The 27,976-nt window shown below is 39.9% G+C and overlaps 1 long non-coding RNA gene across 1 annotated transcript; it reads right to left on the bottom strand.

Moving 5' to 3' along the window:
• Nucleotides 1-398: 398 nt before the first annotated feature.
• Nucleotides 399-27,395, bottom strand: LOC143976014 (uncharacterized). Its single transcript, XR_013272450.1, has 3 exons — nucleotides 27,241-27,395; nucleotides 20,400-20,555; nucleotides 399-825 (listed from the first exon to the last, which is right to left on the bottom strand). It is a non-coding gene; the product is annotated as an uncharacterized LOC143976014 (long non-coding RNA).
• Between the last annotated feature and the right edge of the window lie 581 nt (nucleotides 27,396-27,976).

The raw sequence follows: 27,976 nt of genomic DNA, 5'->3' as shown, positions 1-27,976 counted from the left end.
GAGTCGGCAGATCGCACTGCGATATGCCGACGGATCTGGGGGTGTCATTAACATAACATTGACACCCCCAGCCGTCCGCATAGGGCAGTGTGAACTGCCGGCGGGAGGTATGCGATGCGGGAAAACGCCGCGGATTCGCGGCGTTCCCGCATCGCAATAGTGTGAACCTAGCCTTAATGACACTGGTCATTTATCCTTTTTTTTACTTTTTATTTTTGGGTGTAAACTTACAACAACAACATTATTGTATTTTTTAGATTTTCTTTTTCTTTTTTAATCTACAGGAGGCTGTTTAGTGTTGGTACCCCTTGTTCTTTAGTTCACTTTGTATTTTGGAAATGTACCTGCCTGCTCACAAATAAACTCTACTTTTTGAAGGAAAACACATTACACAAGTATTTCATCAAACAAAAATAAAATGTATTTTGTTTTCTCCAAAATAAAACTAGGAACGCAGCACTGGAGAAACTTCTTAACTTTGGTGCAGCCTTTGGCACCCAGGGCAGACATGACTAAATGAGATATAAAAAAATTGGTGGCCTGAGGAGTAGATATCTCAGGGAGAGAAGTCTGCTCCTGAAGTCCTAGAGAGCAGGAAATTCAGATGCCATTTCTGTCCCCAGGATGGTGATCTTCAAGAGGCTGCATCTTCTGGCACACCAGACTCATCCCAGGCCATCACTCTCTGGTCTTCCTTTGGGACTTCCCACCAGGCATCCTTCCAGGCTGTGGCTGGGCTCCTGTAGCTGGGGCAGAAGGAGAAGGAGGGTGTTGGTGGACCTCCTGGCTGCCACTTGCCACAGCCTCCCCCCGACTGAGGTCTTCCTGTGTATGAAAAGGGGACATAGTTTTAGTTTTTTGATCATCAATCACAACATTTTGTGCTCCTGGCTTTTGCTATTTGACTGTTACCAAATAGAACAGACTATCATTCTGACATCAGCATTTTTCTTTCCCGTCCCAATCATTTTTGGTCACTACTGTCTATTGAGATGTAAACCACTTGGAAAAATCTCAACTTAATGATCAATAAGAACATCTAGTTAACATCATTAAATGTAACACAAGAAATATGTTCAACAATGCAATACCTGTCTGAAGCTTGGCCCCACCACATGGTGCTGCCTGGAAGACCCAGGTTGGTCATCAGAAGCCTCAGCTGGGGGTGAAGGATGCCTTGGAGGAAGCATGGAGAGTGGTGGCCTGAGTGGTGGCCTGGGTACCCCTTGGTCTACCAGAAAATGCAGCCTGTCCAAGTGCACCATCCTGGGGTAATAAACAGCATCTGGATCTCCTGCTCTCAAGGACTCCAGGTGCTTCTTTCTCTCCCTGAAATATGTAAGCTTCATGGCCACAATTTTGCGATTCAAATATGTCATGTCTGCCGTGGGGACCCTGATCTGCACCAAAGCAAGCAGTTTCTCCAGTGTTGTGTTCCTCTTTGATCTGTCATTATAAAATGTGTTGTGGAACTGCCACAGGCAGGGCATCTCCATGTAGAGCTCGAGGAATAGCCCCATAAAGTTGGCATTGTTGAATGGGTCCATTTATTCTGCAAGACACAGCACAAGACAAACCCTCAAATACTAATAATGCAATTAAAATCCCTCCTAATCTTGTCCCAACAGCGGCCTAGATACAAGTAGTCTAGTCTAGTGAAGCACAAAGTTAAAAATGTTACCTTTGTTTCCACGTTCGCCGCGTCCGTGACTCACACTCTCCTCCCAGATCGTACGGACGATACACATGTGCGGCGTTTTATATACAGTGCGCATGCGTGAAACTCCGCCCGCCCCTGACGTTCTTTCCAGACTCTTCCCCGCCCTTTCGCTTCCCGCGCAGTGGGGAGAGCACATGGCGGAGAGAACGCAGGTGCGCAATAATAGTTCCACTAACGAGGAGGAGGGTGAGGAAAGCCCGGAGCCTGAAACGTCCCGATCCAGGAAGACAAGATTTAAGGCCTCAAATATGTCTTTTGGAGAGATGTTGGAGATGGTGGACATATTGAACAGGACCGACTATGATGGGAAGTATGGACCTTACCCAAACCCAAATATCAGAAAGGCCAAGATCATGAATAAAGTTGTGAAGAGTCTTCTGAAGAATTTTGGGGTACACCGATCCAAGGATCAACTGAGAAAACGCTGGTCAGACCTGAAACTGAGGGAGCATGAGCAGTACCTAAGGATCAAGCGTGTTCTTAAAAAAAGTAAGTAGTTGTCGTGTGTTCATATGATTATTCTGCTTGCATACATGCTCCATGTGCTTTGATTTCATGTTGTGCATTTTAAAATGGCCACTTTAAAAGTCATGGTTTTGTTCGTTCGTAGGAAACATTGTTTTGCAGGGAAGTATTCCAGCTTAACAAAGTGGCCCCAATAATGTTCTCACCTTGTAACTCGGCCCAAAAACACAATTGTACAACACTTCCAAGCAATGTTTCATATTCCTATTTCTGCCCTCTGTGTGCTAATTAATCTTTGTTTACATTCTCATAGGGGAGAGAAGACTCGGCAAGTATGAGGACACCAGGGACCATGAGGACACCAGGGACCACACCCCTCCCAAAGAAGGGCAACTTCCAAAAGAAGAAACAGAGGAGCAGGAGCAGGAGCAGGAGGAAGAAGGAGAGATCGTGGAGGTTGGCCAAATTGTCACCACAACAGGTGAGTGTCGGAGAACACAGCTTCCGGTAAGCTCATCAATGTATATCACCATATTTGGATTACATGGTGTGTTTGTTTTTTTTTTTTCTAGGTGATGTGGAGGAAGATTCCAGTTTTACCAGTAAGAGTGCACAGATCTTGATCGGGGAGATAATGGGGTGCAATAGGGATTTGGAAATTGTACAACAAAACATCAATGATGTTAAAAATAAAATGAAGAACATCATTGATGTTTTGGGGAGAGTGTGAAAACGAAAAAACTAGATAGGGTTTTATTTTTGCTTTTTATCCAAAAAATTTTGTATTTTGCATAATTCCAAATTTGGAAGATGCACAGAGTGTGTAAACATGCGCTATCTCCCATCATGGGGGATAAATGTACATGTTTTGTGTAAATTGGCTGAGATGAAGGGGTTGCAGCCCCAAAGCATGTACATTGATCCCCATGATGGGAGTTAGCACATGTTGACACACTGTGTGCATCTTCCAAATTTGGATTTTTCAGGGGTCACACCCCATGTGATGAAGGCAATATCAGCCCAGTTTGTACATACTCAGGTCTGATATTGTCTTCACTTTTCCAAGTTGAACTTTGTAAGTTCCTGTGTTCTGTATTTTACGCTTTGATACATGCCTGTTTGATGTTGAGGAGTTGAGGAGAACTGTTTACGGTTGCTTTGATGCAGCAGATCACTGGACTGAGAACTGTAAAGTGTCCACACCTGCCTGAGGCCTGTCCACCTGCTACCAGGGGAACCAGGGCATACAGTACGACACAGTGATCTGGTTCTTTCCTGCTTAAGTTTGCTTCTGTGATGCCAACAGACTGTTACTGTACCAGTGGGGTCACGATTTCCCAGATCACTAAAGAATACCGGTGAGCAGGTCATTGACCTATTATTGTTACATTTGTTGACACTGTGTAGATCCTTTGTGGAGCTTGATCATCATTTGTTCTCTCTAACTTTGCATTTGCCTTCTGTTAAGCACTGTTAGACCTATAAGACTATCTGCTGCTGATATACCCTGTCTTATCTGATATTTACTTTATAATACACTCTATTCTTTGCTGCAAGGTCTCTAATTTCTGGGTGACCCTAAAGTATTGAGAAACAGCTCATGTACATCTGTCACTTGTACCTTGAGGTGTTAGTGGGGCTGAGTCAAGGTAAGAACAGAGGACCCAACATAGTCAGCATCTCCTCCGGGGGTAGTGCTACACAAATTAAAGAAACAATATTTTGCCTAAAGCTGGGCTTTAATGATGATTTGCACAGTAAATACTTTATATATGGATGTGCCCTTAACAGTCCATAAAATGCTGTTTAAAAATAACCTCTAAAAGCCATACGGGAATTCCCATATTAAGTCGTTAATACCTACTAATACCTATAATTAGATATGAGAGCTTCAAATGAAAATCCACATACACAGCTTTGAAATGATTGGTACTCTTCCCATTTCCCCATTATCTACGGTATGCTCTAATATGTTTTTGGGGGGTGATCTGCCCTAAATGATGGATATTTATATGTTGGACGTTAATTCCCATTGTGTTTTGTCCAAGTCTAGAAAGCTTGTAGAAAATGTTCCTCCATTTTGTCCCCTGCAGTTCCCTCTTTTCCGCTCTCCTTGTGGATTCTCTGTAGCAGAATATACTAGCTTTATTCTAGCAATAGGTAACAAAGTGTTCTATGTTCCTTACTGGTAATGTGGTATGTCCTTTGGTGTTGATTTATGGCATTAACATAGTTTGTAGTGTTTCCTCTCATCTCCCGAAGAAATAGACATTGATCCATGAAAAGTATAGAGTTTATGGCTTCCCCATCTCCTCAAAGAAACCTTGGAAAAATGCTAGTGTATAGGAATAGGTATATGTACTAGTACTTTGCAGATAATCACCTTGGCCAACACTCTGAGGTGGATTACTGAATAGGCCCAAGAGGTGGATTTAATGCTGAGTTTAACATAATATATACTGTAATTTATAATACAATTATGCTGGTTTCAACTATTTGTCAATTTAAAAAAAGCAATGCTTTTATGCTTTTTGATGGTATTAGTAAAATCCTAGGAAAAGGGTCATTATCTTGAACATTATCTTGAAGCAGAGAACATTAACGAAGCAACACCAATAAACCTAGACTGTTGTTATAAAAAAAATATATAGGTATTCTGGCAATTATTTGACTAACCCTACCAATTCCCCTCAGCCACACTCACTACCCCTAGGATGTACTTTATCTATATATAGAGGAGATATCTCAACAGAGAGTTAATGCAAGAGATGAGAAGCAGATTACAACCACATGACTGAGAGGATTATTTGCTTGACCTAGATTCACTACCAATGTTGTGTAGATGTTAAAGAACTCCTAGAGGAAGAGATAGTCATGTAATTCACTTCTCCCTCTGCAAGTTCCTTATCTGCAAAAAAATATATGCAACTCATCTGATGGTTCTGTTTCTTACATGTTAGAGATATAATTCCTTCCTCATTAATTTCATAGAATATGAAAATGTATTATAATCCAAAATAAATGCAACACTAATATATGCTGACAGGTTGTCAGGTTGTGAAAAAAAGCCATGTTTGATTGATAATGGCATACCATGAAAAAAATGGATCATCCATTTTAATAAAAAGCACCTGAATGCTTGTTTATTACATGAACCCTACAAAGACCCCCCCCTCCAAAAAAAAGTAACAAAGAGTTGGTACAGTAAGCTAAAGAAGTTGAAAAGGCTTGATTGTATAGGCAGAAGCAGAAGTACATTTATCAGTGATTACATGAGGGACACTTCACTATCAATCTCCTAATGTATTACATTTCTAAAGACTGTAATACCATCAGAAGGATAGTGACTCTGGGGCCAATTTGTATGAAATTGTATAAAAAAAACTAGAGGTAAACTGAAAATGACAACATTATCATTGTTGCTTTTGCTAGCTTACTGATGTAGGTCATTGAGTTCTGCCTTTACCCAATGATAAGGTGACTCATTAAATACTCTATATTAGCCACTATATGGCCGCCAGTATGTGTGTGCGTGTGTGTGTGTGTGTGTGTGTGTATATATATATATATATATATATATATATATATACACACACATTATGTTACCAAAAGTATTGGGATGCCTGCCTTTACACGCACATGAACTTTAATGGCATCCCAGTCTTGGTACGTAGGGCTCAATATTGAGTTGGCCCACTCTTTGCAGCTATAGCAGCTTCAACTCTGGGAAGGCTGTCCACAAGGTTTAGGAGTGGATCTATGGGAATGTTTGACCATTCTTCCAGAAGCGCAGTTGTGAGGTCAGGCACTGATGTGGGCATGAAGCCCTGGCTTGCAGTCTCCGCTCTAATTCATCCCAAAGGTGTTCTATTGGATTGAGGTCAGGGCTCTATGCAGGCCAGTCAATGTCTTCCACCCCAAATTCACTCATTCATGTCTTTATGGACCTTGCTTTGTGCACTGGTGCACAGTTATGTTGGAACAGGTAGGGGCCATCCCCAAACTGTCCCACAAAGTTAGGAGCATGAAATTGTCCAAAATATCTTGGTATGGTGACACCTTAAGAATTCCCTTTACTGGAACTAAGGCGCCTACCCCACACCACAATCCCCTCCACCAAATGATTTGGACCAGTGTACAAAGCAAGGTCCATAAAGACATGGATGAGCAAGTTTAGGGTGGAGGAATTTGAGTTCAGACCACATGGATTGATAGGGGAGTTTGCTTTAAATATTAAAAATGACTTAGTGTGTTTGGTTTGTGTTGCTCAGATGCAGTGTAGTTCCACTTTAAGGCATGGGCCAACAATTGTCTAGCATGCTGACCCTGCCATTTCACTGAACTGGCTACTTACTGGATTGAGTCCACCCAGACTGACATGAACACACTCTTAATCTAACAGGAAGTTTAACACCAAGGTATTCACACATACATGACTGTAAAAGAGCATTAACACAAGCTACCACTGAACTCTGTAGCTGTAGGCACTTTGAAAAAAATTATTTACAAATTTCACGACTGAAGCACTGAAATCTAATTCTCCTCTGCCATTGCTTCTAATGTAAACAAACAACAGGTATTGTAAGCTGTTAGAAACTAACTCAAACCCAACTTTACAGTTTTTGTTGTGAGCCTAAAGCCTCATACACACGATCGGACTTTGTACAAACTTTCCCATGGACTTTTGTACAAAGGGCGTAGTCCACAAGTTTGTATTGCATACACACGATCAGACTTTTTGACAACAAACACGAAATTAGTGACATCACAACGTACAGACGACGCTTCAAAAGAGGATGTTCAATTCTCTGGCATCACCCTTCGGCTCTTTCTGCTAATTTCGAGTTAGTGGATGTTTGGTCGGTGCTGATTCGCGGTTTTCCGTTCCGTGCGTTTCTTGTTTGTTTCCGACCATTTTGGCCAACTAGCTATGTATGTTTCGCGATCCTAGGAGAGAGCGTGCTATTTATGGGCTTGGAGTTGTTGCTGTAACTTTAGCCCGGTTTAGGAATAATCGGAGTAGTAGGGTGAGGAGTATTTGGGACAAAACATGGCTACTTAATTGTGACCAATTTAGCCATATGCCCTTATTGCGTGAGCTGCAGGAGAATAATCCGAATGATTTTCGTAATTATCTCCAGATGACGGACTCCTGCTTTCAGCAACTATTGTCCTTGCTGCCCCCCTATATCATGAAGCAGGACACCTGCATGAGAGCTGCTATTCCAGCAGAACAAAGGCTCATAGCCACCTTGCGTTATTTGACGACAGGGAGGAGTCTCCAGGATATCAAGTTTACCACTGGTATCTCTCCCCAGGCTCTGGGAGTCATTATTCCTGAGACATGTTGTGCCATCATCCAAGTCCTGCAGAAGGACTATATTCGTGTAAGTTTTTTTGCTTTAATATCACCTTCATGTTTTGCAATTCAATTTATATTTTTTGTATTCCATCCTTCCCATTTTTGTAATATGCTGTGAATGAATGTCCTCTTTGTCCTCATGCATGCTGTAACCTTTTTTGTGGCCTACATGCATATTTCCCTTCACTAACCTCCCCAGCATGCTACACGGGGCCCATACACTCCTAGCCTAGTACTTAACACTGTATTTTTTATGCTTTATTCCTTACCCTAAACACCACCTAAAATGTGTCCCAATCTTATTCCTGCCCTTAAATTCATGCAGAGTGCAAGCGTCCTTTTTTGTGTTTCACACGTTTATTTTTAACACCCCCTCCCAAAAAAAAAATCAAGAGAAAACAAAACAAAAGAAAACAATACTAAAAAATGCAGAGTAAACCAATACAACTACTCTATCTGCAGATTTAGCTAAATACATACACTGTGTACCTTATTTTTTGAGTTAAGCTAAATTCTTAAAATAATGTAGTGCAAGGGCCTGCCTGATTACCTTCAAAATTTACAAATTATACTTTATGATTAATTTATCATTATGAATGGCTCCCACCATCCCTGTGCTGTGCCAGTTTCCTGGCTTTTTAACTTCATCATATCGATCACTCATTATTAACAATTTTTATTGTTTACGATGTATGTCAAAATGTGTCTAGATTTTTACAATGTACATTCTTATTTTTGATTTATGCCACTACTTACCTGTCCACTGGCCTGACAATCTTGTAAAGATGAATGGGTTGGCCATATTAAACTTACATTTTAATGCATTTAGTTCTCATGGAAGTGTTTACTTGTCCAAAACATCATACCCAACTCCCCCTCCTAAGTTTTTTAGAACGTGCCACCAGAGGGGGTGAGGGAGCATATAATTGTAACTTATCATTTTATTTTAAATACACATTTAAATGTTAGAATATTCTGTTGCCCCACAATGTTTGTGTCAAATATGGTTGCAATTTTATGTACTCAGGTATTCATTATTTTTATTTGTTTGATTCCACAGTTTCCTTCAAACACCCAACAATAGCAGGATGTGGCGGCCCAGTTTGCCAATTTATGGAATTTCCCCAACTGTGGAGGTGCCATTGATGGCAAGCATGTGAGGATAGTTCCACCGCCAAACTCGGGATCATATTATTTTAATTATAAAGGATTTTGCAGCATAGTTCTGCTGGCTGTGGTGTCAGCCAAATATGATTTTTTGTATGTTGATGTTGGGATGAATGGCCATCACTCTGATGGAGGTGTGCTGATGCATACTGAATTTTATGACCGGCTGCAGAAAGGGATCTTACATTTGCCACCTGCTCAGGACAATATTGAGGGACTCAATTTTGTGTTCATGGCAGATGATGTCTTTTCTTTGCGGGAACATATTCTAAAACCCTTTCCAATAAGGAACCTAACCCTAGAACAAAGGGTTTTCAATTATCGGCTCTCTCGTGTCCGAAGGGTAGTTGAAAATGCCTTTGGAATTCTTTCCAGCAGATTTTGTCTCTTTTTAACTGCCATAAACTTGGCAGAATATAAATTTAATCATGTGGTGTTATGCTGCTACATCCTCCATAATTTTCTAAGGAGGAATGCTTCCAGCTATATTGCCTCAGGGAAAACTGATGAGGCTTTTTCTGGACCAGCTGAAGAGGCTGTGATGCCAGCTCTTGAAAGTGCACGTGCTGGTTTGGGCTCCCAGAATGGCCGTCTTGTCTGTGAACAATATATGGACTACTTTGTAGTCCAAGGGGCAGTGCCTTGACAGCAAAATGTTCTTGCTAACTTGTAAATAGATTACTTATTCATAAAATAATATTTAATTTCATGTTTGCAAATAGCCATGATCTTTGTCCTTTTTTGCCACTAGTTTAAACCAACCTGATGTGCAACATGAGGAGACAATCTCTCTTTGAGCTAACTTTTATATTGTGCTGTATCTCGGCTACACACATTTTAGAGTACACGGTCAATGTAACTACAGCAACTGAACAAATATACTGGTATTGAGCATCAAAATAAGAAGCCACACATTGTTTTTAGTTTTACTTTTTTAATCTGTGCCACATGTGCTTTTTTTTTTTTTATCATTTTTTTTTTTGGAATCAAAATATATAGATTTTTTTGATCATTTTTTTCCAACATCAAAATATATATAGATTTTTTTTATATTTTTTTAAATCAAAATATATAGTTTTTTTTTGATAATTTTTTTTTAAATCAAAATATATCGATTTTTTTTGATCATTTTTTTTCCCAACACCAATATATATATATTTTTTATTTATTTTTTTTGATCATTTTTTTTAAATCAAAATATATAGATTTTTTTTGATCATTTTTTTTCAACATCAAAATATTTATATAGATTTTTTTTTATTAAAACATTTTTATATTTTTACAGCAGGAAATTAAGAAAATTATTTTGAGATGAGCCTCTGCGCGCTGTCTTGAGTGAACGGTTCAGGTTCTTGTTCCACAACCAGCACATCATCTAAAAATGGGTTAAAAACATGTATTTAGAAATATGTGGGCATACATAGATTACGTGAAGCTAGGGTGTCAGGCACTCACCTGGTGGAGTGTACATCCCTGTCACTTCCTCCACCTCTCTTTCCTCCATCTTCTCTGTGTTACTGGGGCTAATTTGCCATTCAGGCTGGCGAGGTTGAGGGTCCTGGCGGGGTTGGGGGTCCTGGCGGGGTTGGGGGTCCCTGCGAGGTTGGGGGTCCCGGCGGGGTTGGGGGTCCCAGCGATGTTGGGGGTCCCGGCGAGGTTGGGGGTCCTGGCGGGGTCGTTGTCTGAGTCTTTTCTTCCCTTTGAGAATCAAACAAAAGGTATACTTTAGCACACAGATATGAAACATTGCTTTGAGGTGGTGTACAATTGTCTATTTATGAAGAGATCCAAGTTGAAGACATAATTAAACTTCCCTTTTAACCAAACTGAAATACTTAACCTTTCTTGCACAAGTTTCTCTGATGTCGCACACTAGCGCTCCTGAGTCCAGATGTGGAAACAGCAGCTGTATGCCCTCTCCTTACATTCCTCTGAATCTATTTTGCAATTAATTCAAATTTCAAAGACAGCTAAACAATAATATTTTCTCAATTTGACAAATGATCCTGACCAAAATAGTCATAACCCTGGATCAGCTAATAACATCGTATTCGCTAATGAACAATCACCATACGAACGTTGGTTCAAACATACGAACGGTATAAAAATGCATACAAGTTGCTATTTATAATGGGAACGTATGACAGGTACTTACTTTTTCGACGCACCTTCTTTATTTTGAGGTACTGATCCGGCTCCCTCAGTTTAATGTCGGACCAGCGCTTCCTCAACTGGTTTTTGGACCGTTGCACCCCAAACTTCTCCTCCAGAGTGTTTACCACTCTATTAAGGATTTGGTCCTTGACTAAATTGGGATGCAGGTATGGGCCATGTTTCCTATCATAGTCCTCCCTCCTGATGATGTCCACCATCTCCACCATTTCTTCAAAGGACATGTTGTTGGCCTTGAATCTCCTCCTCCTACATCAGGATTCCTCCTCACTAGATGACTGCATCTGTGTCTCCGCTATGTTTACTCTGACTGCGCAACGAAGGGAGAAGGGGCAGGGAATATTACAGAAAAGAAACGTCAGGGGCGGAGTTTCACGCATGTCCACTATATGTCAAGCTTAACACGCGGACTGTATATAGGTCCGATCGGAATATACGATGGACTCCACCTTATACACGATCAAAAATTTTAAGCGTTGAACTTTTTTGCTAGATATGTGTATGGAAAGTTTATCAAGTTTATATATATAATGTATGTATATGATAATTAAAATAGTCCGGACATGAATAAAGACAACAATTAAAGTCAATGGTACACGAACGTTAAATATTAACAAAGCATTGCAGAATCTGTAATATGTTCACGGCCCAACATCATGACGTTCGGAGAGCAGAGGTTTGCCGCATACGCCGCGTATAAAGCATGAACATATGATGCAAGGTAACGTTCAGAATAGGCGGGAGACGAACGCAAGCCGATGCAAGCTGAAGGTAGACGCGAAAGGAAGGTACGTTTCTAAAATTTGTTGCTACCGCTGGTACTGTTAAATGACTTTTACTTTGGAAATGTAATTTTGCTCTCGGACTGTTTTTAAACATGGGAAACTTATGCAACTTTATAGGCATACTATAGACATCCACACCTAACCACCAGCCCCTCCCCCACCCCCCAACCCCCCCCCCCCCCCCAACACAAATCCAGGTACGAAATGTAAAAGATTTTACTTTTCTAGTTTCACTTTTAAACATTAACCTCCCTGGCGGTATGATTCAGTCTGGAATAAGGTGCTGAAAGCGGTACAATTATTTTGCATGGAAATCTGGCTTTTATTTTGTAGTCCTGTAATTCTTAGGAATAACGCTCTGAAATCTCTTCAAACCAGAGTCTAGCGGACATCCCGGGTATGATAAAGTTTATAATATAATAAAGAATAATAAAAATTATTCAATAATGTAATCAAATCCAAAGAAAAATGAAAAAGGGACATGTTTTGGTTGCTATGGACAATCTCCAAATTCCAAGCAGTAAAAAGCAGTATTTATAATATAAAAGTGCATGCAGGGCATTGCACAAACCACTAGGGACAAAGGGGGTGTGTATTTTTTACTACAGCACTGTAATCTGTAAGATTACAGTGCTGTGTGTGTTTTGTGTCTTTTTACATTTTTGAATTTGCCGCCGTTCTCCGCTCCCGTGCGTTGTAACGCCGCAGGGAACGGAGCTCGGCGGCATTCGGCACTGTGAATCGAGCGGAGGACGGCTCGATCACACAACGCGGAGGACATCGCTGGATCCAGGGGACAAGGTAAGTAACGTTACCTGTGTCATCCCCTGCATCGAGCGGTGCAAGCCCGAGTCTGGCTCGGGGTTACCGCTATTGTAATTAAAATTCCAACCCGAGCCAGACTCGGGATTACCGCTAAGGAGGTTAAAGTCCATGGGCCCAATAAAAATGGCAGTTTGGTTAAAACGTTCTTTTGCATTGATACATGTCCCCTGGGTCACAAAGTTTTTTAGGATAATAGCTTGCATATTGTTGATTAAAATTAAGACTTTGGAATTCTCACATAGGCTTTTATAGGGTGTTCTGTGGATTTATTACTTGTCACAAACAACCTAAATGGTTTGCTATTGGGTGAACAGCCAATGTTCAAGTCAAACTCATGTTTGGCTCGAACATACAGCCCGTCCCTACAGCTTAATTAAAGGCTCATATTGTGAGTAGCTTATGAGCTATACACCACCCATTATGGTTTTGTTTTTTATTATGTTTTGCAGAGATCAAAATGGCGAAGTCAAGTTTAAATTCTCACAAATTCCTTAGCCAATTTATCGAAAAATACAGGGAGCTCACTTGTATGTGGCAAGTCAAACATAAAGACTATTGCAATAAAAGCAAGAGGATAGCAGCAATTGAGCAAAAAATGTCAAAAATTGGGGGCCTCAGAAGTATGTATAACAGGGAACGAAAGAAGATAGAGGAAACCAAAAAGACTGGAGCAGCAGCTGAAGAGGTCTATGTTCCCAAGCTCTGGTATTTTAATAGCCTCCATTTTTTAAGGGATCAAACAGTACCACGTAGATCGCTCTCTACACTGCCCTCCGCATCAGCTGAGGCCACCGGTAATGAGCCTGATCCTACACAGGATGAAGAGGAGGAGGAGCTCAGCTTGACAGCATTCTTTAAAAGCTTGACTAAAAAAAAAAAAATGATATATATATATATATATATATATATATATATATATATATATATATATATAAATATATAAGGATATAATAATAAGGATTTTTTGACCTTATTCAATTTCCTTTGGGTTTGCCTTCAGCTGTGTGGTACAGGGGCCTGTCTGGTTGCACGCACATTGAAGGTGTTTAGATTTGGCCTCATATTGTGTGGTTCTGGTAGCTCTGGGGGAGATCCATAGAGAATTGTATGCTGTATGGTCAGCATAAGACCAAAAAAGCTTAGCGCTGGAGTTTTGTGTTGTTGATTAACATATTGGAGATACCCATTTTATCTTCTCACAAGGACACCATGTATCCAGGAACACAGCTAAAGGACAAAGGGTTGCAGAAACTGATGAGTCATAACTCTTATGCTGATCAGGCTTCTGACACTAATGAGACCATTGGGATTATTAGAAGAGTGGAGTGCTGGTATAAAGCAGTGAGACATCCTTATTAAGTGCCTGATTGCATAGACCAGGGGTGTCCAAACTACGGCCCTCCAGCTGTTGCAGAACTACACATCCCATGAGGCATTGTAAAACTCTGACATTCAAAGACATGACTAGGCATGACGGGGATTGTAGTTCCTGAACAACTGGAGGGCCGTAGTTTGGACACCCCTGGCATAGACCCTCTGGTAAGTGGCCACCTGTGGGATATTGCACATGGTGTGAATGGTGACGGTATATAACAGAAGGAAAGGATATTCTCACTTTTGGGAAGTGGTGGGACACTTTGCGTGACTTTACTTCTCTCTATTTCTCCCAAGGATACATATGGACCCTGTTTACTGTTATAATATCACTTGAACTTTTCTGCACATTTGAGATAGCTGTATGCGTTAGAGTATATATTTGTTAATAATTATATGGACTGGTAGCCCATTGCGGTATATGTAGCAGTAACAGTGCTAATGCTGCTATGATTTTTTCATTTATGAAATGTTTTTATATGCATTTTTTATGCGATTTTATGTGTTTATGATGCAATTTTATGTATGGTTATGCATAATTGACATTTTATTTTGCAAATAATATTTAGCGCTGTTAATGTTTGGTTTGTTAATCAGACAGGTGTGTTTTGTTGATGTTTTTTTCACACACAGGAACTTTTGAGCCAAGAAGAGGCTGGGCCCAGCAGCCAGACAACAGAGTGCAGAACCCCTCCCCTGCGTCCTCCCAAAAAAAGGGCCAGGAAGAGCCACCACCTGGATGAGGCCACAGCTGACTTCCTAAGTAGGGCTACTTTGGTCATCACCACAGCACCCGATAGTGCTGAAGGGTTTGACTGTTTTACAGCTATTAAACTCAGAGAAATTGATCCAGATCAAAGGGAGCTATGTGAGGATATCATAATCCAGCTCTTCAGAAAAGCCAGGAAATGGGAGCTAACCAACAAATCTCATGTGTGTAATTTGGACCACACACCTTTACCTCCTCCACAACAAGCCTACCCACCTCAGCAAGCCTACCCACCTCAGCAAACCTACCCACCCCAGCAAGCCCACCCACCTCAGCAGCATGGTGGTCAGTGGCAAAATCAGCCCCAGGATGCACAACAAGGCCAGTGGTCTGGGGAGTTTTGGGGCTACTAATTTAGCATGTTTGATTTTTTGATTTATGTCTGATTTAATAGGCTATAGTTTTGGTTTTCCATGTATCATTTGCTCTTTCGGTTTATCATTTTAAATTTAGAATTGTGATGACAGAAAATATGTCTAAAATAATTTAAGAATTTGATTTATGTTGTGAATGCACAATAAAAAAAATGTCCAAAAAAAACAAAATTAGTTTTTTGATATCATTAGAACACAAGTCCTATGTAAAATATGTTTGTTAGTACTTCGTCAGTATCACCAGCAAATCATATTTATTATTATTAAGCCATAAAAAATTAAGACAATGTACGCTGTATTTAGAAAATTCAAAATTTGACATGTCATGAATGGGCTATCTACATTACGAACGCTAGTTTTACAAGACCGACCTCTTCGTGCTGGTCCTTGCTCCCGAGCATGCATGTTTGTACTTCGGACTAAAGTCCAATGGCTTTTGTGTACACACGATCGGACTTTGCTCCATCGGACTTATGTTGTCAAAAAGTTTGTCCGTTCGCACAGCCAACAAAAGTCCGATGAAAACGGAAAAAGTTTGTCAGATGGAGCATACACACGGTCGGATGTTGTTCCAAAACAGCTAATTTGCATGTTTGTTGTCAAAAAGTCTGATCGTGTGTATGGGCCTTAAGGATGAATTAGTCCACAATACCTGTGGCTAAAGAGGTCAACAAAGGCTTGTTTTAAACCACTTTTACTGTGTTTGAAAGCAGTAGTAAAGTCCACTTTTTGATTTATAACTACAGGTAACTCTACAATAAGGCTTACCTGTAGGTAAATATCGTTTAGGAGATATTTATTTTAGTAGCAGATGGTGATGTCACCAGCACATGCACACTAAGCTCTAAATGAATGGTGCTGTCTATTCAGAGCTCTGTGCCATTGCTGTGACTCCTGTTTGCAGGCATGGATGTGATGTCACCGCAGCTCAGCCATTCAAACAGCCAAAGCCCACAAACCCAGAAGGAAGACTGTGTGAAGATGGAAGCCTTGGCATCCGGCGCTAGTATGTGGTGCATACAGCAAAGAAAAGACAAGGGGAAATGAAAGAATGCTGCTCACCCCGAAGATGCCGAAAAAGGGAGAAGGATTCCCCCAAAGTGGGATTTTTAGGCAGAAAATGAAAAGAAATGAAAATGAAGTTGATGTTATATGAAAAAAGAATTGTTTATTAGTAGTACCAAAGGGCATATTATGATGGTTAAAAAATGAGCTCCAGTAGGAAAATTAAAACTAAACTGAATATACACCTGCAGACAGGAATTTCATGGCAACATTAATAATAAAAAGTCAACAATATGCAAAATAAGGCTGAAGCGTTTCAACCCATATACAGGGGGTCTTCTTCAGAGGATCGGCCTGCTAAGAGAAATATATTAAGGTACAAATGTCAAAATTATTTACGCACAATGGAAGAACAATAAATAGCATACAGTGCAGACATGTGCTATAATTACCCAATAGTGCAGGGGTGCTCAACCTGTGGCTCTCCAGCTGTTGCGGAACTACAAGTCCCATGAGGCATAGCAAGACTCCGACAGCCACAAGCATGACTCCCAGAGGCAGAGGCATGATGGGACTTGTAGTTTTGCAACAGCTGGAGAGCCACAGGTTGAGCACCCCTGCAATAGTGTATGTTCAACAGAGAAAAGGCTTCCTACAGGGAGATCCTTTAAAAACTTTTTTCCTCTCCCCAGGTGGTCCCAAAGCACTCCACGGTCACAGAAACCAAGCTGGGGCAGTGATCCAGCGATATGGCTTACAAGAAGTGACACTGAAAATGACCCCCCAAGAAAACAGACGGTGGTTGGACAGGGGGTGGGTCACACCTATGGCAGAAATCCAGGGTAAATTAGATGACCTGCCCACAATGTAGGTGAGCAGTCGGACGAAAAATTCACATGGTAACAGCACAATTACTTGAGATAGAGGATGCAACAAAATAGACGCATATCTACATATATATAATATATATGCATATATAGGCCCCTGATCGTTCAAAAAATATATGTGCATAAAAATGAATGAAATAGATAAACGGAGGGCCAGAGTAACACTAAGCATCGGCTCTATAGGTGGAAATAATATCCCATGAACATATGTGGTGCATACTAACACATAATGACAATATCCTGCAGGGGCTCAATTTTTAATTTTTTTTGTGATTTACTTCCATTTTAAAATGTATGCAAATACGTTGTCTGGGCTCAATTACAGTAGTGATGTCTATGTAATGGTCTTTCGTTTAAAATTCTTAATTTCATGTTGTATCACATTTATGTGACAGTATTCCTAACAGCACAATTTGCATTTGATCCTAACTGTACCATACTCTTTCAGAGCAAAAAAAAGGGAAGTTGAACTAGAGAATGGGAGGGTTTAAATTAGTGCAGCAATACTATAATGACAGATGGAATTGGAAGCAGAAGGTTCAATTTAGTGCAGCTCTACAGAAAAGCTGGACACTACTAGCAACAATAAAACTGCAAACTTTAAATGCATTACCAGGTTTAAAGTAACATTAACCTTTCACATATCACCTCCTTACAAAAATATGGTTACTGTCGAAACACTTTGGATGATTAGTTGAAAGTGCATGGCTTCATGGGTTTATCTCAGAGGTAACATATAACACTCATGTACATGGCTGCAGCATCAGCCTCACAGCCACATTCAATAGCAAGTGGATAGATGTCATTCTGAAAAACAGAAGGCCATTGAGCAGCAAATTACTGTAACTGAGACAGGGAATGACAAGTGCCTGTATTAATCTTTTAGTAGAAACAAAGAAACTCTAGATACTGTAATTATTTTAGGTGAAGGGCAATTTTACTGGGAGCTGAACGAAAGAGTAGAGAAACATGAAAAAAAAATGTTGAAGCAATGAACTTAAAGTATATTTGAAGGCAAAACTTTTTTGCTGTGAATTGTGGAAACTTTAGAACCTTTTTCCTGTTGATTGTTGTCCCAAAATTTTGAGTTGCCACCTGAACAGGTACAGAGGAGAAGTGAAAGGAAACTCTCCAGTTGGACACAAATAACAAAAAAAAACCTCACTGAGGTTTTAACTATTCTCTATTAAAATCTAACAAAAAAAGCTTTGACTTTTTTGACTATACTTTAACCACATGACCTCCGGTAGATTTACCCCTCTTTACAACCAGCCCATTTTTTTGCGATACAGCACTGAGTTAATTTGACTGGAAATTCATGGTAATGTAATGCTGTACACAAATCAAATTTATTATTATTTTTTCCCACAATAAGAGCTTTCTTTTGGTGGTATTTGATCACCTCTGCGTTTTTTCTTATTTTTTGTGCTATAAACAAAAGTAGAACAACAATTTTGAAAAAAAAAAGAAAACAGTATGTTTTACTTTCTGCTATAAAACATATACAATAAAAAAATACCAATAAGCATATATTAATTGGTTTGTGCAAAAGTTTTAGCCTCTACAAACAATGGTATATATGCTGGCATTTTAATTTTTTTATATTTTTAATACTAGTAATGGAAATGAACAGCGACTTATAGCGGGACTGTGATATTGTGGCAGACAGTCGGACTCTATCTGTCACTTTTTACACTTTATGGGAACCAGTGACACTAATATAGTGATCAGTGCTAAAAACATGCACTGTCACTGTACTAATGACACAGGCTGGGAGGGGGGTAAACATCTAGGGCTATCAAAGGGTTTACTGTGTGCCTAGCCAGTATTTTACTGTACTATGTGTGTTACTTTCAGGCTGGGTTCACACTAGCGCAAATTGGATGCGGGTTCTCCGCATCCAATTCGCAATAGCAGGACATTGTGACCTGCTCTCTATGGAGCTGGTTCACATATCTCCGCTGCAGCTCCAGTGTGAATTTGCAGCTGGACCTGTGTGTCTTTTGGTCAGTTTCAGGTCCGAATTCAGGAAAAAATTCAGGGTGAAATCTCACCTGAAATGCTGTGCTGCGCTGCTGTGAGCTGTGGGCGACTTAGATTTTAACCCAACCTTACTCAGGGAAGTGATGGATTTTATTTCCTGCTTTGTCAGGATAAAAAATCCATCCCTTCCCCTCTGTCAGAATGGAGATCAGCCTTGTTCACATGGTTCTGTCCATTCTGTGTCTCTACCGGATGATTTGTGGGTGCCGGAGGACATCCAATGCCCAGCACCCCCAAATCGGCTTTATGATTCTGCACAGGAGGGCCAATCGACAGCAATAAATCTGCTATAGGGCAGTCCTTAACTGAATAAGAAACCTCAGTGGTAAAGATATCTGTAGATATTGCTGTGTTATACCATACCTTGTCACAAAGGATGAGCTTAAGGTTCAATGACAAAGTGGGTCTGCGGGGCAGGGAATCCCACAGCTGTGAGCTGATTTGGACAGTGGCTTGCTGTTATATTATGGAAAGTGCAGGTGAATGCCTTTGGTCACCCTCTCCTCCTTTTCCTTCTTTTGCCATCTTTTTATTGTTTTTGACAAACTTGTGACAGTTATTCTATATTTAAATATACAGGGTTGCATTTACTATAAGTAACCCTTGGGCTGGGGCCTACAGAGCCAAAGCCTAGTATATAAAGTTTGTGTTTATGTTGTTCTTTTATTTTTTATTGTGCCTGGCCAAATCTTTAAATATTTGCACAAATTTAGCATTAGAAATGAAAAGGGGGTGGAGTAGGCACTGCAGAAATAAGTCTCAAGGCCCCTGTTAGTAAATATACAAGCAGCCATAATCTCTGTCTCTGTAGGCTTTTGTTTCTTTGACTGCACTGGTTGCTGACTGAATGAGTAGCTAGACATGAGTAGACATGTAGGCTTTATTTTAGGAGAACTATGAGGTAACACTTCAATGTCATACCACTATACTGTATACTCTCTAATTTAAATGGGTTTTGCTTATAAAGCAAAAGGATGTTTCCACTCCCAAAGGCTGTTCAACAATACATGCTACAAAATTAATTAGCTGGATTTCACTGTCTTCTTTTTTTTTTTTCGTTATAAGAAATGTTCAGAATATACAAAATTAGATTTTTTGAGAGAATAAAAATACACAGGAAAAATAAATGAAAATGTTTAACTAAGAAAAGTGACAAAACCAGAAAGCAGCTTCTGGCTGGATATGTTTTAAAGTTGTAGACTTTTTACTAAAACATGTTATGATTGAAAAAAATGTGCCTTACCATTGATGAATATAAAATATTAGTGGACCTAAAAAAGCCATTAATGCTCCAAAGAAAATATTAAAATATTAATCAAAGGAAAGCAAAACACGTGTGAATGACCACCACAATGTAAAAAATGTACATGGTACACAGCATAATGCGTTGGAGAGCATAATATATCAGAAACCTTCTAGTGGGAATTGCTGAAATAGTAATGATTACTCACCAAATACATGGTCGACAAACTAAAGGTTTTTTAATTGTGGACATTGCAAAGCTTGTCCCATTATCCTCACTGTAAAGAATTTCACAAATGCAGAATATAGTTAATTTGGCATTTGTAGCTTGATTGGGGTAATGTGTGGAGCTGTTCTTATCCAACCTGATAAATTTGAAAGAAAATAAAGTAATTAATTTGGAGATGAATAAAGCATATTTTTAGCTTTTCAACTGTGTAATTGCATGCAGACACATATCCATACAATTGCATTTAATAATAATATATAGCAAAGAGTTTCTTCCCCAAATATTTAAGATTCTGCTTGATAGATTGTGATCATAGGTAATTAAAAAATTAGTAATGATCGACATGATGAACATAATAACAAAACTGGGAACTGTATCTAGGAATATTTGTATTTTATATCATAGAGGAGAGGAGTTTGTAGTACACAGAGAAAACTGGGCAGGGCTTAAAACATTGCTAACTGATAACTGTGTTTCAGAGACAGAGGGGTTGATTCACTAAAGATAAAAAAGTTGTTAACTTGGCAAGTGAAGTTTCACTTTGCAATATATTTTTTCCAAAGCTTAGTGAAATTTTACTTTGAAAAAAATACCTAATCATGTGCAAGGTAAATAAAAAAAATGCATTTTTTGCACGATTTAGTTTATTCATTAAGCTCTGGGGATAATTCTCTTACAAAGTGCAACTTCCCTTGCAAAGTGAACAGTCATTTTGTCTTTAACCAGTTCCCGACTGGCGCACGCCGATGTACGTCGGCAGAATGGCACGGGCAGGCATATTGGCATACAGGTACGTCCATTTTTATATGCCGCCCTGCCATCGCGTGCGCGCCGCCAGAAGCTCGCTTGCATGCTGGTCGGGACTCCCATGAGTCCAGTCGAGGGACTCGATCGCCATGGGGATACCCGCGATCATCTCACGGGGAGGCTGAACAGGGAGATGCCATTGTAAACAGCATCTCCCTGTTCTGCCTAGCATCAAGTGACGCTGATCTCTGCTCTGTGATTGGAGCAAAGATCAGTGTTCACTAACACAAAGCCCAGCCCCCCACAGTTAGTAACACGCATTAGTAACACGCCCCTAGGAACACTTAACCCCTACACTGCCACCCCTGGTTAACCCCTTTACTGCCAGTGTCGTTTACACAGGAATCACTGCATTTGTATAGCACTGATTGCTGTATAAATGACAATGGTCCCAAAAATGTGTCAAAAATTTCCGATGTGTCCGCCATAATGTCGCAGTCACAATAAAAATCACTGATCTTTCCGCCATTACTAGTAAAAAAGAATTATTAATAAAAATGCCATAAAACTATCCCCTATTTTGTAAATGCTATAACTTTTGCGCAAACCAATCAATAATCGTTTATTGCGATTTTTTTTACCAAAAACATGTAGAAGAATACATATCGGCCTAAACTGAGGGAAACATTTTTTTTATATGTTTTTGGGGGATACTTATATAGCAAAAAGTAAAAAAAATTGCTTTTTTTTAAAAAAAAATTGCTTTTTCTTTGTTTATGGCGGCAAAAATAAAAACCGCAGAGGTGATCAAATACCACCAAAAGAAAGCTCTATTTGTGGGGAAAAAAAGGACGGCAATTTTGTTTGGGAGCCACATCGCACAACTGTGCAATTGTCAGTTAAAGCGACCAGTGCCGAATCGCAAAAGGTGGTCTGGTCTTAAGCCAGCAAAATGGTCCGGTCTGAAAGTGGTTAATATATGAACCCCAGAGTACACAGGAAGTTACTGGATTTCTTGCAGGATTAACAGGCATTTCTGCACTTAGCAGATACAAGGAAATGCTTAAACACCTTTCCACCCAGCATATTGTAATATTATGGCCCAGCAGGAGCACTGTTGTTCTAGGAGAACATATGATGTCCTCCCAGGATCGTCACTGGATATGACCGATGACAGATCACTGTACCGGCCTGCAGCAGATCACCTGACAGTTGTATACAATGAAAATCTCTGCTATATGCCTTTCATTGTGTACTATTGTGATGATCTCTGTGATTGGTCATAGTCATCACATGGTACAGGCAGGGCCAATCGCAGCCCATCCTACCATGTGATTAGCGGTGGCCAATCACAGCTAATCACATATTAAACACTGAATGAGTAGTTTTCATTCACAAAAAATAGTTGCTTATAACTTTAATATAAAGTTATTCTCAAGTTAAATGAAGTCTCCAAGCTAGACACGTATCCCATGCCCCAGTGGATGAGTTAATCGAGAGATTAGGACAGGCCCGATACATCATCACTCTTGACTTGACCAAGGTATACTGACAGATCCCGCTTTCCCCTGAGGCTAAAGAAAAAACTTCATTTTTCACACCAGAGGGGTTATGGCATATCACAATTCCGGAATCATCCAGAATCTCTGTAATATATACAGTCCTGAAAACACACAAAGATAAAACAAACCCACCAGGAAGACCCATAGTGAATGGAATTGATTCCCTCACCTCTATAATGGGGCAATACCTGGATAGCTTTATATAACCTGCTGTACAGCAAACCAAGGCATATCTGAAAGATACGAAGCATACTTTATAACTTCTAAAAGAAGTATCCATACTAGAAGGCAGATCGATACTAGCCACAGCCGACGTTACGTCACTATATACTATAGTGCAGCACCATCAGACATGTGATGCCATACAATGGCAATTAAGAGAATACACCACCCTTATATGTAAACAAATGAAATTTCTAGTGAAGTGTATTGACTTTTGCTTAAAATAAAACTATTTGTGGCATAACCAAGCGTTCTATAAACAAACCACAGGCATAGCAATGGGAGCTAAATTTGCCCCGAGCATAGCAAACGCATTCATGGCACTGTGGGAGGAGCAATCGGTCTATGAAAACCCTCAGAGGGAATTGACCTTCTACAAGAGATTTATAGATGACCTCATCATCATAGATTCTGCTCATCATCATCATCATAGATTCTGAGATTCTGCTCTATCCTGGTTCTCTGCCTATCTATCACGGCGCTCCTTCAGTGTCACCTACAACTCTGTATCCTCCTCTCCATTGCCTCTTTCTGTGGGGGTCCCCCAATGCTCTGTTTTTGGACCCCTTCTCTTCTCTATTTATACCTCCTCCCTTGGTCACTTGATAACCGCCCATGGCTTCCAATACCACTTATACTCCAATGACACCCAAATCTATCTGTCTACTCCTCACCTCACTCCTTCAGTCTCCTCTCGCATCACTAACCTGCTAACTGACATATCAGCATGGATGTCACACCATTTCCTTAAACTAAACCTCTCTAAAACAGAGCTATTATTATTCCCCCCCTGCACATGCCCCCTTCCATGACTTTTCCATCAAAATCAACAATGCAACCATCAGGCCCTCCCCTCGCGCCAGGGTACTAGGTGTAACCCTAGACTCTGACTTGTCATTTCAGCCCCAAGTCCAATCATTGTCAAAAGTTTGTAGATTTCACCTCCGTAACATCTCTAAAATTTGCCCCTTTTTAACAAATGAAACCACCAAGCTCCTCATTCACTCCCTTGTTATATCTCGCCTTGACTATTGCAACTCCCTTCTCATTGGCCTGCCTCTCCATAGGCTATCTCCTCTTCAGTCTATCATGAATGCTGCTGCCAGACTTATCCACCTTACCAACCGCTCAGTGTCTGCCAACCCTCTCCTCCAATCCCTACACTGGCTCCCAATCACCCAGCGAATTAAATTCAAAATACTAACCACAACATACAAAGCCATTCACAACTCTGCCCCGAGCTACATCACCAATCTTGTCTCCAAATATCGCCCAAATCGTCCCCTCCGTTCTTCTCAAGACCTCCTACTCTCAAACTCTCTCGTCTCCTCCTCCCACACTCATCTCCAGGATTTCTCCAGAGCCTCTCCAATCCTCTGGAACTCGCTACCTCCACTGGGCCGGCTATCCCCTACTCTTGCTACCTTCAGGCGATCCCTGAAAACTCATCTATTCAGGGAAGCCTATCACGTCTCAAACTAATCTCTTACCACTTCCATCAGCTCATTCCCGACAGTTATAACCTTTTGTACCACCTGCCCCACCCTTTTAGATTGTAAGCTCTTCTGAGCAGGGCCCTCTTAATTCTCTTGTATTTTATTGTATTGTAACTGTATTGTCTCCCTTTTATATTGTATAGTTGCAATCTACAGTATGTAGGCAGAACTAAAAGAACCCTAATGGTTAGAATGAGGGAACACATCCAAAATATATACAAAGGTTTCCCCAAACACAATGTGAGCAGACATTTCTTAGAGGTACATAATAAAGACCCTTCACAGTCACAACTAACATTCTGGGGCATAGAGAAATATAAAAAACCATGGAGAGGATCCCATAAAATTAGATCTATCAGCCAAAAGGAATCTAGATGGATTCATCTCTACACAATTTAGTTCTAGATGGATTGAATGTGGAGTTTGACTTAAACTGTTTTTAAGAAATGTTTAGCCTCTGTAATATTCATGACCTGACATCATTTTCAGTTTTTTATATATATTTTAGAATATTTTTTTATTATTTATATTTTTTTGTATATTTAAAACAATATTTTATATTGTTTTCAGTGGTTTTAACTAAAGATCTATAATAATTGGTTCATCGTTATACAATTTTAGCTATTACCAGTTGCCCATTAGGGGTTAATAAGAAGATATTTGGATCGATATGTATCTTCATTAGTGGGACATATATTCATTTATTGATCCACCCCTTTTAGATACCAGATTTTTAGACATATCCTTGTTTTTAATTATGTGTATCTACAGCTATATTAATATATACAGCTAGCCCTGATTGTTTTACATGTCCACCTAAAATATGACCACCGCTATGAGCACTATATGAGATCATAATAGACTCTCACTGACCAAAAAAATGGCCGTGCACACGTTGGAGACAGGTATCCAACAAGATGGCCGACAAAGCACTTCCTGTTGTAGTATATAAAATGACAAGGTTTTAGACCAATGCAGATCCCCTGATGAAATCGCGTGCCATAATGTAATGCATAGGGAAGTGACCGGATTACAAAAGAATGACGCAAAGAGGCGCCTGTAACGCCGTACATTACAGATCTGCTGTTTTTATGATTATTTGTTGTAAGTAGCCATTTTTATTGATTAATAAACATAAGTTAGACATATTACAATATGGGATATTCCTGTTTATTCCCTGCTTTTATTTGCTGTGGATAAACGGTTGAACGGACCAATTGGAAGCCACCATTGGAATACAGCACTCTGAGAGATACCATCCCCTGTTACTATACTCAGGCCCTTCAACATAGAGATCTTAGTGGCGTTTTTTTACCCACTTGGAGGTAAGAGCATAGAGAGCACTGAGTGGGGCACACGAAGATCAAGCAGTGGATGTCACTTGAAGAGTTTGCTTGTCACATCGCTGCACACCAGCACTTTCTGCACTGTTCTCCACGTTTACTTTTCTATAACGAATAACTTTTATACGGATATTACCATCTAATATAGTAGGACTTTACCTGTATACCTATACACCATAAGGTGTATATAAAGGACTGCATACTATATAAAATTTTGCACTATATTAGTTGTTTACACAGCAGTATTTTGCACAGGAAGGATTGTCTGCACAGCAATATTTGCTTTATATTTATTATTTGTATATTTGTTTGCACAGTAGTATTTTGCACAAGAATTCATTAGCCAGGTTTACCTGCACAGCATTTGCTTAATATTGATTATTCGCATATTTGCACTTTATTTATTTATTTACACATTATAGCTTGCATACGTTTTATACAGGGAACTCAATTCCTGTATGATTATATGGTATATAAGTTGCGCTGATCATTATCTTTATTTATTCTAATATACCCAAATGCCGTTTGAGTTACTTTCCAGAGGGCCATGGACTTCGTCCTGAGTCCTCATAAGGAATTCTCAGGAGTCTATCTTGATGACATTGTCATCTTTAGTCAGGACTGGGAGAGTCCCTTACCGAAGGTCCAGTTGGTCTTGGATGTGCTCCAGAGGGCGGGGTTCACAGTGAACCCGGAAAAGAGCAAGCTTGAGTTGGAGGAGGCCGGTTACTTGGGGTATTTTGTAGGCAGGGTCATGATTAAACCCCAACTATACAAGGTGGAAGCTATTTCTTTCCTTGACATTGTGGTTTGTCCCCAACTGTACTAGTCTAGCAGCGCCTCTGACTGATCTCACCCAGGGAAAGAACGCAACTGTTGTTCGGTGGAGTGCAGAAGCAGAAGCACCGTTCTGCCTGTTGAAGTAAGCTTAGTGCCAGGAACCAGTGTTGGTAACTCCCGACTTCCAAAAATAGTTCCTGGTACAAACAGATGCCTCAAAGTTGGGTCTGGGTCCAGTACTGTCTCAGATGTTTGTGGGGGATGAGCACCCTGTTGGGTACTTGAGTCGGAAGCTCAAGCCAGCTGAGTGGAATTATTCTATTGTGGAAAGGGAGTGTCTCGCAATAAAATGGGCTTTGGAGACACTCTGCTACTACTTGTTGGGTTGACCCTTTAAGTTAGTCTCAAATCATGCGCCCCTTACGTGGATGGCCCAAAATAAAGACAAAAACTCCAGAATCACCCGGTGGTTCCTTGCTCTACAGGACTTCAAGTTTGTAGTGGTACATAGACCAGGAAAGGTACCTCAGATTGCAGATGTCCTTTTTCGGGTCTATTGCCACTTGGTTTTGTGGTGTTCAGACCCCTGGCCTGTAATGGGGGGAGTATATGTAGAGGGTCAGCCTGGGGCAGGGTTAAGAAGGGGTTAATCGAAGAAGGCAGGTACTTACCCTTAAGACCCGCTTATTGTCAGCTGGGCTGAAAGTGTCAGGGGAGAGCTGTTTGAGTAGGAGAGAGAGACACGGCAGCACACTGTGTGAAAGTTCCATTGCAGGATTGTGTACTTGCTGGGTGAGCTTAACCACATAAAAGACTGTAGCTCTGATGAGAGTCATGAACTATTGCCTGTAAGCCTGTATGCTGCGGAACTGTTAGCTTTATCTGTATGCACATCTGTGTGACAAGACAGCCTGTGGTATCTTCTGTTTGTTTTTGCCAGTTTGCTGAATAAAGCCATTTTTATTTTTTACTGGACTGTCTCTGAGCCAGCTGTTCACCCCTCGCATCTCCTACAATATATATATATTCATATATATATATATATATATATTCATATATATATATATATATATATATATATATATATATATATATATATATATATATATATATATATATATATATATATATATATATACATATATATACATACATACATATATATATATATATATATATATATATATATATATATATATATATATATATATATATATATGAGTTTGATGTAATAATGCACCAGTATAGGGAGCACCAATGTTTGCAGCAAGTGGCAAATAGACTTTGATACCTTTACATTGCTAGTTATAGCTTTAAATGTCACCCTATCCTTGCATAGCATAAATCATATGGTTCTTACTTGGGGCTTAAAGTATGTAAACCCTAATAAATATATATTTTTTGCAC

Source organism: Lithobates pipiens, unplaced genomic scaffold (genome assembly GCF_037356315.1).
Source record: "Lithobates pipiens isolate NorthernLeopardFrog02 unplaced genomic scaffold, aLitPip1_a1.2 Scaffold_13, whole genome shotgun sequence".
Lineage (NCBI taxonomy): Eukaryota > Metazoa > Chordata > Amphibia > Anura > Ranidae > Lithobates > Lithobates pipiens.
Note: the sequence above shows the minus strand (reverse complement) of the source record. Positions and strands in the feature narration are given on the sequence as shown.